The 15,637-nt window shown below is 41.9% G+C and overlaps 1 long non-coding RNA gene across 2 annotated transcripts in view; it reads left to right on the top strand.

The window, feature by feature from the left end:
- Window positions 1-15,637, top strand: part of LOC119151815 — a 161,855-nt gene that overhangs the window by 8,558 nt on the left and 137,660 nt on the right. The gene's annotated exons all lie outside the window — the stretch shown is intronic.

Genomic DNA, 15,637 nt, shown 5'->3' with positions numbered 1-15,637 from the left:
TATCCAGGTAAGCAGCTCCAGAGGGCAAAATATTCAGCCTATTTTTAATACATATAATAGGATGAAATGAACTGCCCTCTGAAAGTGCCTTTCATCAAACTGACTCCTGAGAGACACTAGGCATTTTAGCTGTTTAACTTTCAGGGTAAGAAAGTGAAAAGCATCCCACCTTTAGTTCAGATGTAATCCTTTTAACTCCACTGACCCAGAAACAGCTTTCTTCAGTTACCCTCAGGAAAGGCTGTACAGGAGACCTGGTAATGATATTCTGAACCTCAGGAGCATCTTGAATATTTTTGAACTTTGCAAAATGGAATTGACTTAAAGATAGTTGGAATTGAGCTAAGCATAAGCTAAAAGTTTACTGTTTTCCCTTCTCCAGATAAAACTTTCTACCTTTACAGCCCCCCCCCAAAAATATTTTAAGTGAGAATACTTTCTCACTCTATTTCCCTGGACAATTTCAGTCTTCACCACCCAGGTGGTAGTTTATCTCCTCTCCCTATTTTCCTCCTTTTTGAAAGATAGAAAGACCACAATTTCACTAAGGTTGGTCTGGGAGACATACAAACTGTGATGGCTGCTGTGGGATTGATGGGGGAAGTTTAGTGTGGGAGTAATGACATTTTCAAATTAAGGCTGGCTGACCCAGATGCTCTTTATTGATGTATCTCATTTAGAAGCCTAAGTAAATTGTATAGTCAAAGTTTTAAAAGGAGGTGGGAGGGGAAAAACTGGGACAACTGAAAAAGTGCAGCAACAATGAATGTCTGAAAAGTGCTATAGGGACTGTAAAAATCCACAAATCACTTATCACCCTGGAGACATGGGGAAGTGGAAGTCATTGTAGAAAAATAAAAGGTAAATCTTCAATGGGTGTAGACTAAGTTAACTCCAGTGGGATTAATTTTACTTACACCAATGAGAATCTAACTCTCAGCATTGTGGGCTAATGGCTCTGGTGAGAGGGTGGTAGTGTCAATTTGATATATCATTAAACAATATTATTTTGCCTCCAGATTATATTTGTCCAGAACATAACATTCAGCAGTTGTTTTGGTTAGTTTAGCTTTTTATTTGTAAGTAGATGGTGAGAATGACTGAAACTTTAAATGAGAACCCACTTATTTATTTTTTTATTTATATAAAAATATACACAGGAAAATGCACATTAGTTTATCAAGCAGAGTGCATAGAGCTATTGGGATGAAAGAGCCAAGCAGACCTTGGCAGCTAGCAGTTTTCTCATGGTCGCTATTCTGCACTTCGATCCATGCAGAGGGGCATATGTATTTGTATGGGCTTCTAAGGACACCAAGCAACATTACACTGACAATCTGCTGTCTGTATATTCCTACGGTGCCTTGCTTGTAAAGGTCCTAAATGATCTTATAAGGTGTAATAAAAAGAGCATCACAGCAAATACAGTACCAGGAACACTGCCAGCCTGCTGAAGTCCAGCATTGGCAGGAGATTTGCACAGGAGCTCTCTGGCAAAAGCAAGAACAGAGTTGAGACTCCTGGGTCTTGACTCTACACCACAAAGACAAGGCTCTGTAGCAGTCACCTGGGCAGTCCAGGTTTCCCTCTACACGTGCTGACTGTTGCAGTCGAGTGCTGTCTAAAGGTATTGAGGTTTGCTGTGTGCAAACAAACTGTAATGCCATCACTACCTGATGGTCTGGAGATCTGCTAGGTTGATAGGGCATGACTGCAGCATGAGATCGTAGATGAAGAGCTTCTGGTGCTCCCTGGGTGAACACCTGGGAGGATGTCCCATCCTAGAGGAGCTGCTGAAGGCAAATGACCAGAGGGAAGGAGGCAGGGATACTCTCCACTGAACTGGGAGATAACACGGTTGTGCAACATAGCTGAAAATGTGATACTTCTAATGAATTCATACCAATTGTTTCCCTTCTCCCCCTCCACATCTGTGCCTCCCTCAGCTCATCCCTCCATACATCTTTCCTTTCTTTCTTTGAACCAGCACCAATATCTCTTATTTGCAAATTTCCATGGGCAGAATTGGATTAAAATAGGCCAGAAATAAAGCACCTCTGCCTTCACATCCACTTTTACTACTTCTTGTAACTCTTTGAGTTGATTTTTACTACCCCTTCACTCCTCCAGATGCTGTCTTAGTTTTCGTATGTCAGCACAGGCAACCTCATCAGTCATCTTGCCCCAGGGCAGCAGGTGCCTTAGCAGGCATTATTTACTGGAAGGAGAGGTTTCACTCAGATTAGGCTGGTGCAAAGAGCAGTTGATGTTGGCAGTAGAACTGGAGGAAAATCATGGTTCCATGCACGTTGGGGTGTGGCTAACTCTGCCACTAGAAAACTTAATCCCTCTTTTGGAGTAATGCATCTGACAAGTAATCCCACCTTCCCTGTTAGTTTGGATCATGGCAGGAAAAGAAACTCTCCCATGTAGAAGACATGGCTTGTCCTTCGCTTACATAAGTCAGAGCTATGGCTTCTGGGCTCTCACTGAATGCCTCCTTTTCTCTGTACTTTTCCAGCTCATTTGATACGATTTTGTGATTGGTTTTGGTTTTTTTAAGGGTTTTAAAAAAATTATTAATTACACAAATGCTTGGTGGAGAGGAAGGCTCATGTCAAAAGGCTTAAGCTATGCATTCAATTTGGTTAAATGGCGGAAATTTAGCTCTGAACCAGTGGCAGTCTTTGAATTTATAAATACAAATATCCACCTGAGATTCTGGTCCGAAGCAAGAGCTAGGCTTCTATTCTGTTCAGGTTCCTCATCTCTGCTTATCAACATAGCAAATTAGCACTTTTCAGGCAAGCAACAAGTGGTGTGACTAACAACTGTGTCATGCTTATTCTTTCGTCCCAGCAGTTTCGGTGAGAATGCCCAAGATCTGGCTATTCAGCCCAAGGACTTAAAAAAGCATTTGATATTTTTGACGACATTTGCAAAGTTTAATACAAATTATCTTTGGGAATTTGTCTGCTCTTGGCTGGCCCAAGTTAGTCAAATACAGGGTGGAGGTTCAGCATCCTTTCTGTTCCCCAAAGCTGTGGAGTGAGTGAGTGTCCACAGTGAAGCGTTTAGCTACAGAAGTTGGTGCCCAGGAACGGAGTGATCAAGTCAGATAAAGTAGAGTCTGAAAACAGCTGAAGGCATGACAATAGGACAGGAATAGCACTTTAGTTATGATAAAATTGTAGAATTTAAAATGTTCATGCGTTTAAAAATTAGGAATTTATGTTTTCTTGCCATCTGAATAGAAAAGCATTATAGGATCAGAACTGACATTGAACAGATAAGTGAAATCTGGATTTGGGATTGCATATGCAATAAAGTTAGGAAACAGCAGGGATTTTTTTCTAATTGGTAGGACCCTAGGGAGACAAGCCTGTGGTACCATGTGCTGCGTAAACAAGCATGTCCTTTTAGTCAGTTCTTCCCTGCATGCATGTTTTCATATGTATTTGCCAATTCCTGTTCCAACACAGATAAAATCATGCTGCAATCTTTTGGCAACAGGCTGCCAGGTAGATTTGGGAATTTTCAGCTTATGATAAAGCTGGAAATGTCACCATGGCAGATCATTTTGAGCTAGTTGGAGATTTCTATTTCTGGTGTCAAGAAAGACAAGACAGACAAAATGTTGCCTTTCTACCTCCCATACACACTTGGCCTGAGCACAGGGCTGAGGGTATCCAGCAATACTTTAGTTTGAAGCAACTCGTCTTTCACCTGGTGCGCAGAATTAGGAGCTGCTTTTCTTAACCATCCATGACTCAATACTGTTAGTATTGAAGTGCTGAACTGCTGTCTCAAGTTATCTATATGCAATTAATAATATTGATCACCCTACATTGACCTTGAGAGTTAATAACTGGGTTTTCCCGTAGTTTTCTTTGGTCAATGGTGTTTTCTACGTGCCAATTTATAATTTTGTCAAGCTGTCAGATCACGGGGTCTGATCCTGCAGACACTGAAATGCAAGCAATGACTATTTCTTTAGGATCAATAGTACTGTTTACATCTAGGCTGAGAAAAAAAAGTACTTTTTTTTTACAGGATTTGGCCTGGGGAGAGATCTACACAAATGTTTGTGTATAAGTCAAATTACTTGAAAGCCATGTAGGATACATGTGTAAAGAGTTGGGGGTCCAAAAGCTGGGCCTTATTTTCTTCATCAAATAATAAAGTGGTTCTTTTTTCCCTATAGTCTTTCTTGAAGTAAACACAAGTTAAGACACAAAAGAGAGAGATAAGTGAAACCATTTATTTGTCTTGTCTCGTTTGGAGGAACCTTTAACAATCTTTTAGTTCTAGGTAGTCTGAACAACATCTTTTTCTGAATTGGCCTTGAAAAAACTAAAGAATTCAGTTATGGTTGCCTTTTATTTAAAGGTTTTCTCTATTTACCTAATTCTCATCTTAGTAGTATTATGTTATAATGAACCACCAGTACTGCTCTTATTTTGTATGACATTTTTCTCAAACTTCTATTGCACTATGTGCCTTTACGCTCGTACACATCCCTCTACTAAAGAATTTTCTGTTGAGATTCCTACCAGAAGGATCAGAACTACTGCAGGGCTGTAAAAGGAGAATTTAGCAAACAGGGTTCTGTCAAAGTCTCTAAAACATTTTTATTCTCTGCTGCAGAGAAAACTAAACAAATCTGGAATGTCTGAAGTGACACTACCAACCCAGAGCTTGGCATCACTGAGAAATGCTTTTCAGAGCTTTATTATCCAAGAGACACATACCAAGGGACTTTTAGGGAAGAAATACGCCTCTTCACATCAGTTTTCTCACATCAGCACTAACACCCATTGGTGAAGCAGTATGTGGGAACGATGGGTTGATAATCTCACTGCTCCTTCTGCAGAGCAAATGGAGCATGTTGTCCCATAACAGCCACCACCTAGCACTTCTTCAGCACTGATTTGTCTCTCCCATAGACAAGTATAACTGCACCCCTTCCTTTGGACAGCTGGCATCATCTGAAGACATCTTATCTTTGTAAAAAGCATTTCAACAAACTGTTAAAAAACTGCCTTTTCCTTGCCTTTGTAGTCATTTATCCCCTCCCTGTTGCATTCTCAGCTATAGCAGATTATTGCATAATCCATTTTAAAAGCACAGCAGTTTTATACTGAAAGGTATCTAGAGGGCAGCAAATCCAGAGGGAAATCTCATCCTTCGGTGCAAATGAAACCTTTTTTATTTCATTTCTGAAAAATCAAACACAGAGTTACATAAAGCCTTTTTTTCCCCCCCTGTACACAAAGCAGCAATAATAATAATATTCTCTATAAGGTTGAGAGATAATTGTACCTGGGAACAAATCTTTAATTTGATTAAAGCTTACTGTAGTGGGCAAAGACTCTGAAGTTCAGATGTGAGTTATGAAGAAACTGCTCGGGCATCTATAATCCTATGTGAAAGCAAATGTATTTTTAGAGTATTGCTGTGTGACATGGAACGCTCCTGAGTTATTTGTGCATAACTGTGGTTGGTGTGGAGAATTATTTAATTCAATATTAAGATTGTGCTGATTGTGGTTCTGTTATTCTTCACGTTTGGTTCAAATTGTAGTTGGCCAAGCGGTAGCTGGGATCCAATTAATTATTAGCAATGGGAATCAAGGCTTTGCAGACATCTTGTTTTATTGTATACTGCACATTTTGAAACCCGTTGAGAAATGTTTCTACAATTACACCTACTGAATTTCATCACTGACAGTTAATGCATACAGTAATAGGGATGTCAGAAACCTCTGTCTCATCTCCCTTTCATCTTATGTTTGGTACCTGAAGTTTAGAACTTGGCCATCCTGAAGTTATCAGAATGCTTAAAAAAAAGATAAATCATAATCTTAAAGCATCCATGCAAATTATTTGAGTTTTTACTTCATTTTGAAAATTTTCACTGTAGTTGTGCATGGAACACTGGCATTTGCACATTGAGAGGTGCACGTAGAGGCAAATCAATGTGACATTGTGTGGACACTGGCAGTGACTAGAGGGAAAACCAGACAAACTCCTCTGAGCACACCTGGGAATACTAGTGCCTAAACAGGGAAGCCATGCTGAGTGCCTTGAGACGCATCCCCCAGAACATGCACAATACAGCTGTGCCATTTGAATTTGACCTTGTGTCCAGCCCGAGCTGCAAACACAGAGGTTAAGGATCCCAGGAGATCATCCCTGGGCACCAAAGCCCTGCCAAGAGAGATGTCTCCCATTCCTCACTTTCTGAAGCTGCAAAATGGGGTTAATGAACTGACCTCAATTGTTCTGATATTTGCTTTTACATCTGCCAATGTAAAATGTGATATGAGAGCTGTGGGTGATTGTTATTATCAAGAGGCAACACATTTGCATTGAAATGGGATAGGGTGTATACAGAAGAGAGGAGGACTAGGTCTGCATAATGAGCTTTTTGTTGGAGAACATGCCTGAAATGAGAAGGGTTTGTGTAGTACCCTATCGGTGTGTATGGCAAAGGCTGTACCAGAACACAGACAATTTCCTGCTGATTGCATTTCTTTTGATGTACAACCCCTTTTCCCTGTCTCATACATGTGGTGATTTTGCACAGCTAGCTTTACAATACATTAAAATATCAGGGAATTTTTGTCAGAATATTCAGGTGTTGCTGAATGTACAAAAAGCAGCAATTTCCTTAAATGCCTGCTATCTCTGAACATCCCTGTGTTTCTTCTGCAGAAAGGGAAGATCCCCTTTCTTCCTCCAGCTTTACTACAGTTTTCCTTTTGCCTTGGGAAACTGTTTCTAATGTGATCACTCAGTGATTTTCCAAAGCAGCTGCAAGTTGTGAGGTGCTGGTTCAGAATGAGGCATTGCTGGAACCTGCTGGCCTGCTACCACTTAATAACAATATATAGCTGCTTTTTTTTTTTGTTTGTTTTCTGTTTTCTTTTCTTTAAGATGCTTAATTCACAAACTTCAGGCATTGGACACTGGCAAACCCAGAAGCTTTTGGCCTCTGAGAGGCATCAGCCTTTCCTGCCTATGTAGGCAGGGTCATCTGTGGGCTGGCTGTGGCCCTCTGACTTACTGAAAGTGGTTTCATGGCTGGGGTATCGCTTCAGAGCTTGACCCGGGAGGCAAGATGCTACTTGGGCAGAGTGGAGGGGGGAGCAAAGCACGCAGGGGTGTGACAAGGAGGGTGCCAGGGTTGTCTGGACAAGGGAAAGGGGCTTGCAAGGAGGGAGACCCCTGCCCCCCGGAGTGGCTGGGATATGCGACTGTGGCTGCTGCAGGCAGAGGATAGCTGGTGTGTGCCTGGGGTGAGAAATGGTTGTAAAATGGAGAAAGGATGCCCAGGTCAGGGGATCTCACACAGGAGATTTGGTTTCTGTTGGCAGAAACAGCACTCTGTAGCATCACCCTCAATTGTACAGTCTTTTTCCCTGACCATGCAGAATAGGCCCATTTCACGGGCAGAGCTGGCTGCACAAAGGGGTATTGTGTATACCCTGTTCCATGACGAACAGGCACATCTGAGCCATGAGAGGTTAAACTCTTTTGGACCTCTGTGGTTGCTCAGAAAACTCTTGCTGTCTTGGGCTTCATAGATGAAATATAAACACCATTTACATCTGCTTAAAATCTGAATTGAACTTGAAATGTATGTTCAGTCCAGTGGTGAATGTAGCTGCTGTTAAATTGCTCCATTAAGTATAAAGCAAAGTTTAATCTGCTGTGTTTTACTTTCATGAAGTGCTTTTAAGCACTGGTGATGTTCCCTTTATTGTTCCTTTATCTTTACAGCAAAATGAAAGCTTTGTCCTGAAAAAAAAATAAAATAAAAAAAAAAAGAGGAAGATTTTAGGATTAAAATACCCATGAAAGTAATGTAAATATTCAAAAAAGAGAGAAGGACGGATGAACATTGCCAGGAAGAATTAAGAGGAACAGTAGTGGAGTAACTTGCTGCTTTGCCTTTTCCCTTCCAAATATCCAGCATGGTCTAAAAGCCCTACTAAAGCAGATTACCTCAGGTGCTTGTGGAAAAGAGTACAAGTGCGTTCCAGAAAGGCAGCTACTTTTTTTTCATTCAGATAGAATTTTTCAGCTTATAACATGGAGTTAATTGCTTCTTTTTTTTCTCTCCTTTTTTCTTGTAATGGTCCTTTGCATAGAATTAGTCATCCTTGAGGGCAGCTGCTCCATCTATACAGCAATTGCCAGATGATTACCTCTTTAATGCTTTCACTGAGTACTTTGCTGGTTAACCTCCTTAACTGGAGAGCTGCTTATTGATATTTATGTCTTGTCAGCATAAAGGTTCATTAAGCATTGGTAAATGACATGTTTTCATATCTGCTGACAGCAGAAATGCAATATGATCAATTGCAAATTGACTTCAGTGCAGCAATAGAGTGCATTTAACACACATCAGTGGATCATTCGTACAAGCAGAGCTGGAATTTTTATGGCTGTTTATGTCTCTCTAACATCCAAGTATAAATTCTCTGAAGTTGAGCAATTCTTAGTAAAACAAAATGCAAAACTCAGTCCAACAAGCGATCATGTATCCCAGGTCAGCTTTCAGCACAGGCAGCTTTTGGATGGCAGGATGCTGAGGGTGGTGAGACAGCCCAGATTGCCTCATCTCTGCCAAGAGGCAGAGAGGGGTTGGGGCATCTCCTGCAGGTGTTTTCTCCCCTGCCTCAGGCTACACCAGGGGCAGCTCTCCAGGGCTTTCCCTTGCTTGCTAGCTCACCATCACCTCCCTTTCTCTGCCTGGTCCTTCTCCAACAGGAGGGTAACACTGAGTCTTGCCTACAGCCCAGGCTGGTCTGGAGATGGCTTTGTGTATGTGTGAGTCCCAGAAGCCAAGCTGACAGCCACCTCTGTGGTCAGGTCCTGCTGGGGGTCAATGATGGGGGTAAAGAGCTTCCAGTCCCTCAGACGTGCATGTTCTTTACTGCTGTGCTGCTTGCTCTTCTGGTAAAGAAGAAGAGATAACATTAAGCTGGGTCCGAAGTGCTGCTTTTTGCTATTTTCTTAGTGCATCAGCAGTTTCCTGAGGAAGCCCACTTCAAGGCCAAACTGACAGCCTGGGGAATGAGGATGCTGAGGGTGGAGACCGGGGCTCTGAAACCTGTCCTGCTGCATGTGGCAATAGAGCATCCACTGCAACAGCAGTGCCGGGCCCTGGGGTTCATCTGCAGTGTGGAGGATTGGTGTGGTGATCATCCTTATCAGTGCTCTAATCTCCCTCTCTAGGATGAGGTCCGTCCTCATGCCAAAGGCAGCAAAACCCTGACCATGTCCCCTCAGGATGCCCCCCTGCCCAAAGCTGTACATGTGTGTAAGGGTTTTGCTGGGTGTCCCTCAGTGGAGTACAGATTCCCCATCCTGTTTCCTTCTGGCCAAAATTTCTAGGAGCTGTTGCTATCTATGTATTTCTAAGACTGCTCTCCCCTTTTGACCACTGCTTGGCCTGGATTAGGTCATCTTCACAGACACCTCTGAATCTCTGCGTCCCTTTCTTCAGAAATATGTTTCAGTATCTGGGGTAAAATTTTCAGCTCTACAGAGCCAGGCAAATTATATGACACAGAATTGCCATCAGAGCTAGGAAAAGCATATCTTTATCTTAAAAAAATAATAAAAGGAAAAAAAAAACTTTTTGAGGAAAGGTCTTCATTAAAGAACATCAGGTTTCAGTTTAACAAAACACTGTAAAATGAAAGCAAGCCATGAATGCAGGTGATAGCCCTGGGAACATCCAGTGCCTATTTACGATGCTGGGACATATCTCCTGTACAGTCAGATTGTTTTTCTTTACTGCTCCATCACACATTGTTGCATGTCTGAGATTCCTCACCAGTAACTGAGAAAAAGCTATTTACTTATGTTAAGTCCATTATTTTATGTACTGGAGGAAAAAAAAAAAATATGGCTTGTGTTGAAGTCTCTTTGGGAAGAAAGTAAGACCTTTACATTGGTTTAATGGGGGTAGTTTTGATAACTTAAGCCCCATACATAAGTTGAAACATCTTGACATTCATCTGAAACATGATAGCACTTAGTTTATGCTTTTCTTCAGTTTAGAATATTTGCACTATGTTCTTGGCTTTATATGCTCTGGGTTTGTTGTTTTTTTTTTTTTGTCTAATGAAAATGAAATTAAATTGTCTCTTCTGTATAGAAAAACTATAGGCTTCCAATCTAATCTGTTTGCTTAGTGACCATCCTGAATAAAACTTTCAGTACTTTATTCTTCCTGGTTATAATTATTCTCACTGAATATCCAGGATCGTATTTGCTCATGCAGCTGAAGTACTGGTTGTGTCTGCGCTCTGTGGATTGAACTATGTGAAATAGCATTGTTTCAGCACCATGGATAGCAGAACGCTAAATTAATATTATGGCTGCCTAACAAAATGACTTTGATGTAAGGTTCCAATATACTTATTTTGTTACAGCCCATAATACTAGTTTAGCATTCTGTTATTCACAGTGCTGAGACGTATTGATGGACTTATTAAGAGTACAGCTGTGGAGTTCATGCTGAGGTAGAGTCAGACAGATGAAGGCAAATTTCAATCTGAGTTGTAAGGTGGAGCAAATGGCAGAGCCAGTGATTTCAGTCTTGGTTATCAACATGTTCCCAACTCCATCATTTTTTAGCACAGTGCAAGGTCAGATCCTGCCTCAGGAAAACCTGCAGTACTTTGCCTAGGCTGCAAACCGCGTGTCTGAACAAGACATATTTTTTAAAAGAGGATAAAAAAAGGTACCTGTTGGTCACAAAATTGGATTTTTTGTTTAAGGAAAGATTTTCCTGAAAGGTCAGGAAAATGGCTAACTGGATGATGATGCCTACTAACAACAAAATGCAAGAAAACAAGATCCCAGAGCTCTTTAACCTGATCTCTTTAAAATCTGTCAGAGACCTGACAGGGCCAGACTTTCTCAGAGGCACTGCAGACTCCACTTCTGCTGTCTCTGTCTGTCTAAATAGCAGAACCATTGCCAGGCTATAAGATAAGGAGGTGCCTTTCATCTGGGCTTCTTCTAGAGCCCAGCCAGAACTATGGTGCTTTGCAGACAAGGAAACTGCCTCTGAGATACTCTGCAGAAACCATCATGGTCCAGCTAAGGGGTGGACCATAAGAAATTTGTCACTCCCTGACTTGGTGTATGTGTTTGGAGGCTGCTGACCATCCCAAAGCTGTAGCCAGGCTGGCGGCAGAGATGCTGGCCCAGCCAGGGCACAAGAGGATGCAGGGCAGGAGCCACAGGAAGCAGTGGTCCCATTCCACATGGTGCCTCTGGTTTTAACAGTTTCAAAGTTACATATAGCTGCAAGGATGAGAAATAAAATTGACCAGAAATACCAAAAGGACCAGTATTTCATTAAGGGGGATAGATTTATTGACTGTCTAGACTGAAGTTAGTTTTGTATTCACACTTTAAAAATTTTAATTAAGTTTAGGGTTTACGCTTATACTGTCTAGCCATTCCCTGGTTAGTTTTATGAAAACATTAACCTTGACACTTTGACAACTTTTTACCTTTCATTTAGTCTCTCATTTAAAATTGTTTTCATTGTCTGTGGTTTAGCGATTCCCTTGGTCCACTTACACAACCCAAGGCCTTTGAAGAGTGACAGCTCAGCATGCCTGGTGGCAGTTCCCAGCACAGTGTTTAATTCTCAGTTCAAGCCAAGAAGTGGAGCTCTACCTCTGTGGTACTGCACCAGCAGGATGCTAGTTTTTGCAGGCAGGGGTGTGAAATTTGCCTCCAAGCTTGCACAACGCACTTGTGAGAACAACATGCTGGTGCCTTCACAGCTTGCAGGGCCCAGGGGTCAGCAGAAGATGTGGGGCCCTCCCTCCCCACGGTGCCTAGGGCAAGCTGCTCCTGTGGTCCCTCGTGTCATCATGTCCTGCACCTCCCAGTGCAGTCTGCCTCTCTGGAAGATGCTTCAGCTCCTGCACAGGAGGCCTTAAGCAGTTCCTGTTAACTTTCACCTTGTGCCGGGACAAAGCTGTGCAGTACGCGAAGATGCTCTAACAGTTCCATGCGTTGATCTGGGAAGTCCCAGTTCAGCATTGCTATCTCAGAGAAATACCCAAAATCACCTAAGAACTTAACACAAGACATGCTTAAATCATTTCTGCTCCAGCTTTCTAAGGCTATTTAGGCAGAAACGTATGCAAGCTATGTGGGTTTATAGTGATGTGGGTGGGTGCTGTGAAAGTGATGCTGAATCTTTCCATGGCTCATGCCACTTAAATACTTCTTGAAAGTCCGAGCCTTTAAGTTTTACTGAGTTCTTCTCAAGTGTTTTTCACTGCAAAGCTGTCATGGTTATTGACTCATTTGAGTTCACAGGGTGCTGAAGCAGGGCATCTGGGTGTCAATGGCAAAACTTTGATAGACAAGCAGGGAGAGAGAGGAGTTGTAAATATGTTTCCAGAGGGACAGGGTACTCACCAACTCTGCAACGGTCTGAAGAAAGGAATAACCCTCACCCCTGCATCCTTTCACAACCTGCCTTAAGACTGCATTATGTTGAGGAATTGCCATTCTAATCCCACTGACTGAATGTGAGAAGCTGGTCTTCCAGTGTTGCTGGAAAAGGGGAAAATGAAGAGTCTTGATGTGGTGTGAAAAAAACAGAGAAAAAGCAGTAAGGTGGCATCACTCAGACCAGACTCCTGTGGGAGGCTGGAAATGTTGCTGGTAGGGGTTGCCCTCGGACAGAAATGGCTGCACAGAAGCTAGGAATGTAAACAGTGTGGTTGTGGCAACCTTTCCGGAAAAAGCTGCCTGCTTTTAGTCCTCCTGCTTCTCTTTCAACTATTCTCCAGCACGTTGATGACTGAATAAATCAAGTGCACCCTCTGGTTCCAGTTTTGGGAGTTCAAGATGAAAGCACAGAGTCACTTGCTTTTACCGAAGGTAACTTTCTAACTCAAGTGTGAATCAGAAGCTAGGAAGAATGATGACATTTTACAAAGTTAGGGCTACCTAAAAATGTGAAAGATTCTGTCTCATGTAAGGCTGAGGGGAAAAGAAGGTTGGGACTGCATTTTTAATATTGTTTGGGAATCCAGATCGCCAAGAAAGGCGATGCACATCCTTGTGAGCATGAGGGAGTGCTGGGGAGAGTGCATGACCCCGTGTTGCTGTCTCCCTCCTGGAAATGGTGACATGTTTATAGCAGGAACACAGTTCCAGTTCCCAGGGTGGGGAGAGGCAATGGGGACCTGAGGAACCAACCAAACACCACTTTTAGAAATCTTAACTCCTGAATAGCAAATACATTTCTCTTTTTGCATAAAGTAAGCACTTGAGGATTAACTAAGAAAAAACAAACGTGAGATTTTGGTACTGGAATTAGGATTTAGAGGAATCTGGTGAAGCAAGTAGCGTATAGGGCTTGAGATAAAATAGGCATGCCAGTGAAATTCATAATAAGGGAAACACCCTTGGGAATCCCCAAATGGAAACCCTCATTGATTTCTTCTGACACTGAGAAAGAAAAAGCCAGGTCAACAGATTGATAAACACTGTGTGAGGGGACAAAAGGAAATTACCATCAGGTGATAGTCTGAAATCCAAAGGATTCAGGAGAAAGAGATGTGTCTAAGCTTGTTTGTTTATAGCTGTTACAGCTGAACTTTACAAGCATGATGTTATTCCCTAAGGACACAACTGTATCAATAATTCCAACAATACATTTTAAAAGAAAGGGGGGAAAACAAGGCAGAAGAACAGATTACACTGAGGTATCAATAAATTATTTGCTCTGCCATGCAAAAGAAGGAGAAACTTGCCTATAAGCATCTTGATGAATTCCACAGTATCCTGAGGTAATGCCCTGTATCAGAAATGCAAATATTTTCTTTAAATTAATATCCTTTTTTTAATTATTCCAAAGATTAGTGGTACTGATTTACCACTAACAATTTATTATTTATTAACAGTTTATTAATATTATAGAAATCTAATCTGTTTTCTCATATCAGATCCTTTTCTCACTTCACCTGTACTAGATTGCAGGATTTGGCCCAGCAATGCATCTTTTCAACACATTTGACCCTCACTGCTGAGAATATTGATTTTGTTTTAAAGGACCTGGCTTGGCATTTAAGTCTCTGGTATCTGATTCACATCTCTGACACAAACTTTATGTATGATCTTGAATAGAGAGCTTAATTTTTTATGCCTCATTTGCCTCTGTAAAAGATGACTTTTGGGAAGAGAGTTCCCGAACTTCATCCTCTTAATAACTGCAATCCTTCTTCTAGTTCCCAGGGTGGATGTGTTTGTGCTATGTTTGCATCCAGTATCTTTATGTCAATATCTCTATTAAATTAAATAGTTCTTTTCCTCTCTGGGTATTTAGTTCATGGATACCTTACAGATTGCAATTTTCTCCTTTCAGTCTGTGTTTTGCTGTGCAAAGACAAGTTTTTTAGCTTTCTGTCATGCAAAAATGCTCCCCTGATCACCGCCATAAGCCCCTCCATGCCTCTCTTTCTGTGTGAGTTCTTGTGTGCAGTATCCAGATGGGATATCTCCAGTGTTTTGTATACAAAGTCCCAGCAAGAAATTTTGCAGAAATGCTTGTTCTCTCAAAAATGCAGGAATCTTTCTGAGCCTTTTCATTCATAAAAATGCACTGGACAAAGAGACATGCACTTGTGGTATCCCAAAACCACTTCTGTCACTCTGCCCTCTACCCCCCAACACACAAGAAGGTCTGGCTGAAAAGTCGGCATTTCCTGGGGAAAGCCTGTCTAAGTAAAGTATAAAATCAAACAATATGGCAATGAAAAAGAAAAAAAAAAGGGGGGGGGGAAGGGGGAAGCAGCTGTGTTTTAATAAGAGTGTTAAACAAGAAAATGCTTGAGACCACTTTGTGGGTTGGGCATGGGGCACCATGACTGTTACTCTCCTCTGGATCTCCAGCCCTTCTGTCCCTGTCTACCCATATATTGCCCTCTCATAGCTACTGGCTGAATGAAGAGCACCTGACAGAGGCAAAACTAGCTTGGGGTCGTGCAGCTGGCAGGAGCAGCCCTTCATGGCATCCCAGCAGTAGTCACAAGAGTGCGCACATGAAAGGAGGCTGCTGCCGCTGCTGCTGCTGCCAAAGAGGAGCCATGATGAAGGTTCAGCTGGTCAAAGTGCTGCCCTTCTACAGGGCTCTAGGTAGGTGTATTGAGTTACCTCAGTAGTGTGACCATGCTGTGTTGTCAGGGGGAACCACAGGTGATGCATTTAAATGTAATTAATGGAACAGCATGTAGTAGTTCTGGTCTGGAACAAACAGGATTTTCTCAAGTTCCTGAGAGACAGGTATGGCTCACCGTGCTCTTGTGGTGTGGAGCTGGGGTAAAGGGGAAGCGCTAGGGACAGGACTTGTCAAATGGGGTGTGTGGATATGGCTGGTATTTCTGGGATTTAACTGATGATGTCCTTCATTTACAAAATGTAACAGCTGTTAATAAGTGTGAACCGTCTTCCCTTGTGCAAAATTGTTCCATTAGATAATACTTTGTAGTGACTGCTACTTTTTTATTTTTTCTAAAATCTTTTTTACACTTACAGTCCTTGATCTGACCTGTTTTAGACTTTAAGTCATAAGTATTGTG

Source organism: Falco rusticolus, chromosome 7 (genome assembly GCF_015220075.1).
Source record: "Falco rusticolus isolate bFalRus1 chromosome 7, bFalRus1.pri, whole genome shotgun sequence".
Taxonomy (NCBI): Eukaryota; Metazoa; Chordata; class Aves; order Falconiformes; family Falconidae; genus Falco; species Falco rusticolus.
This window is presented reverse-complemented; position numbering and strand designations above follow the sequence as displayed.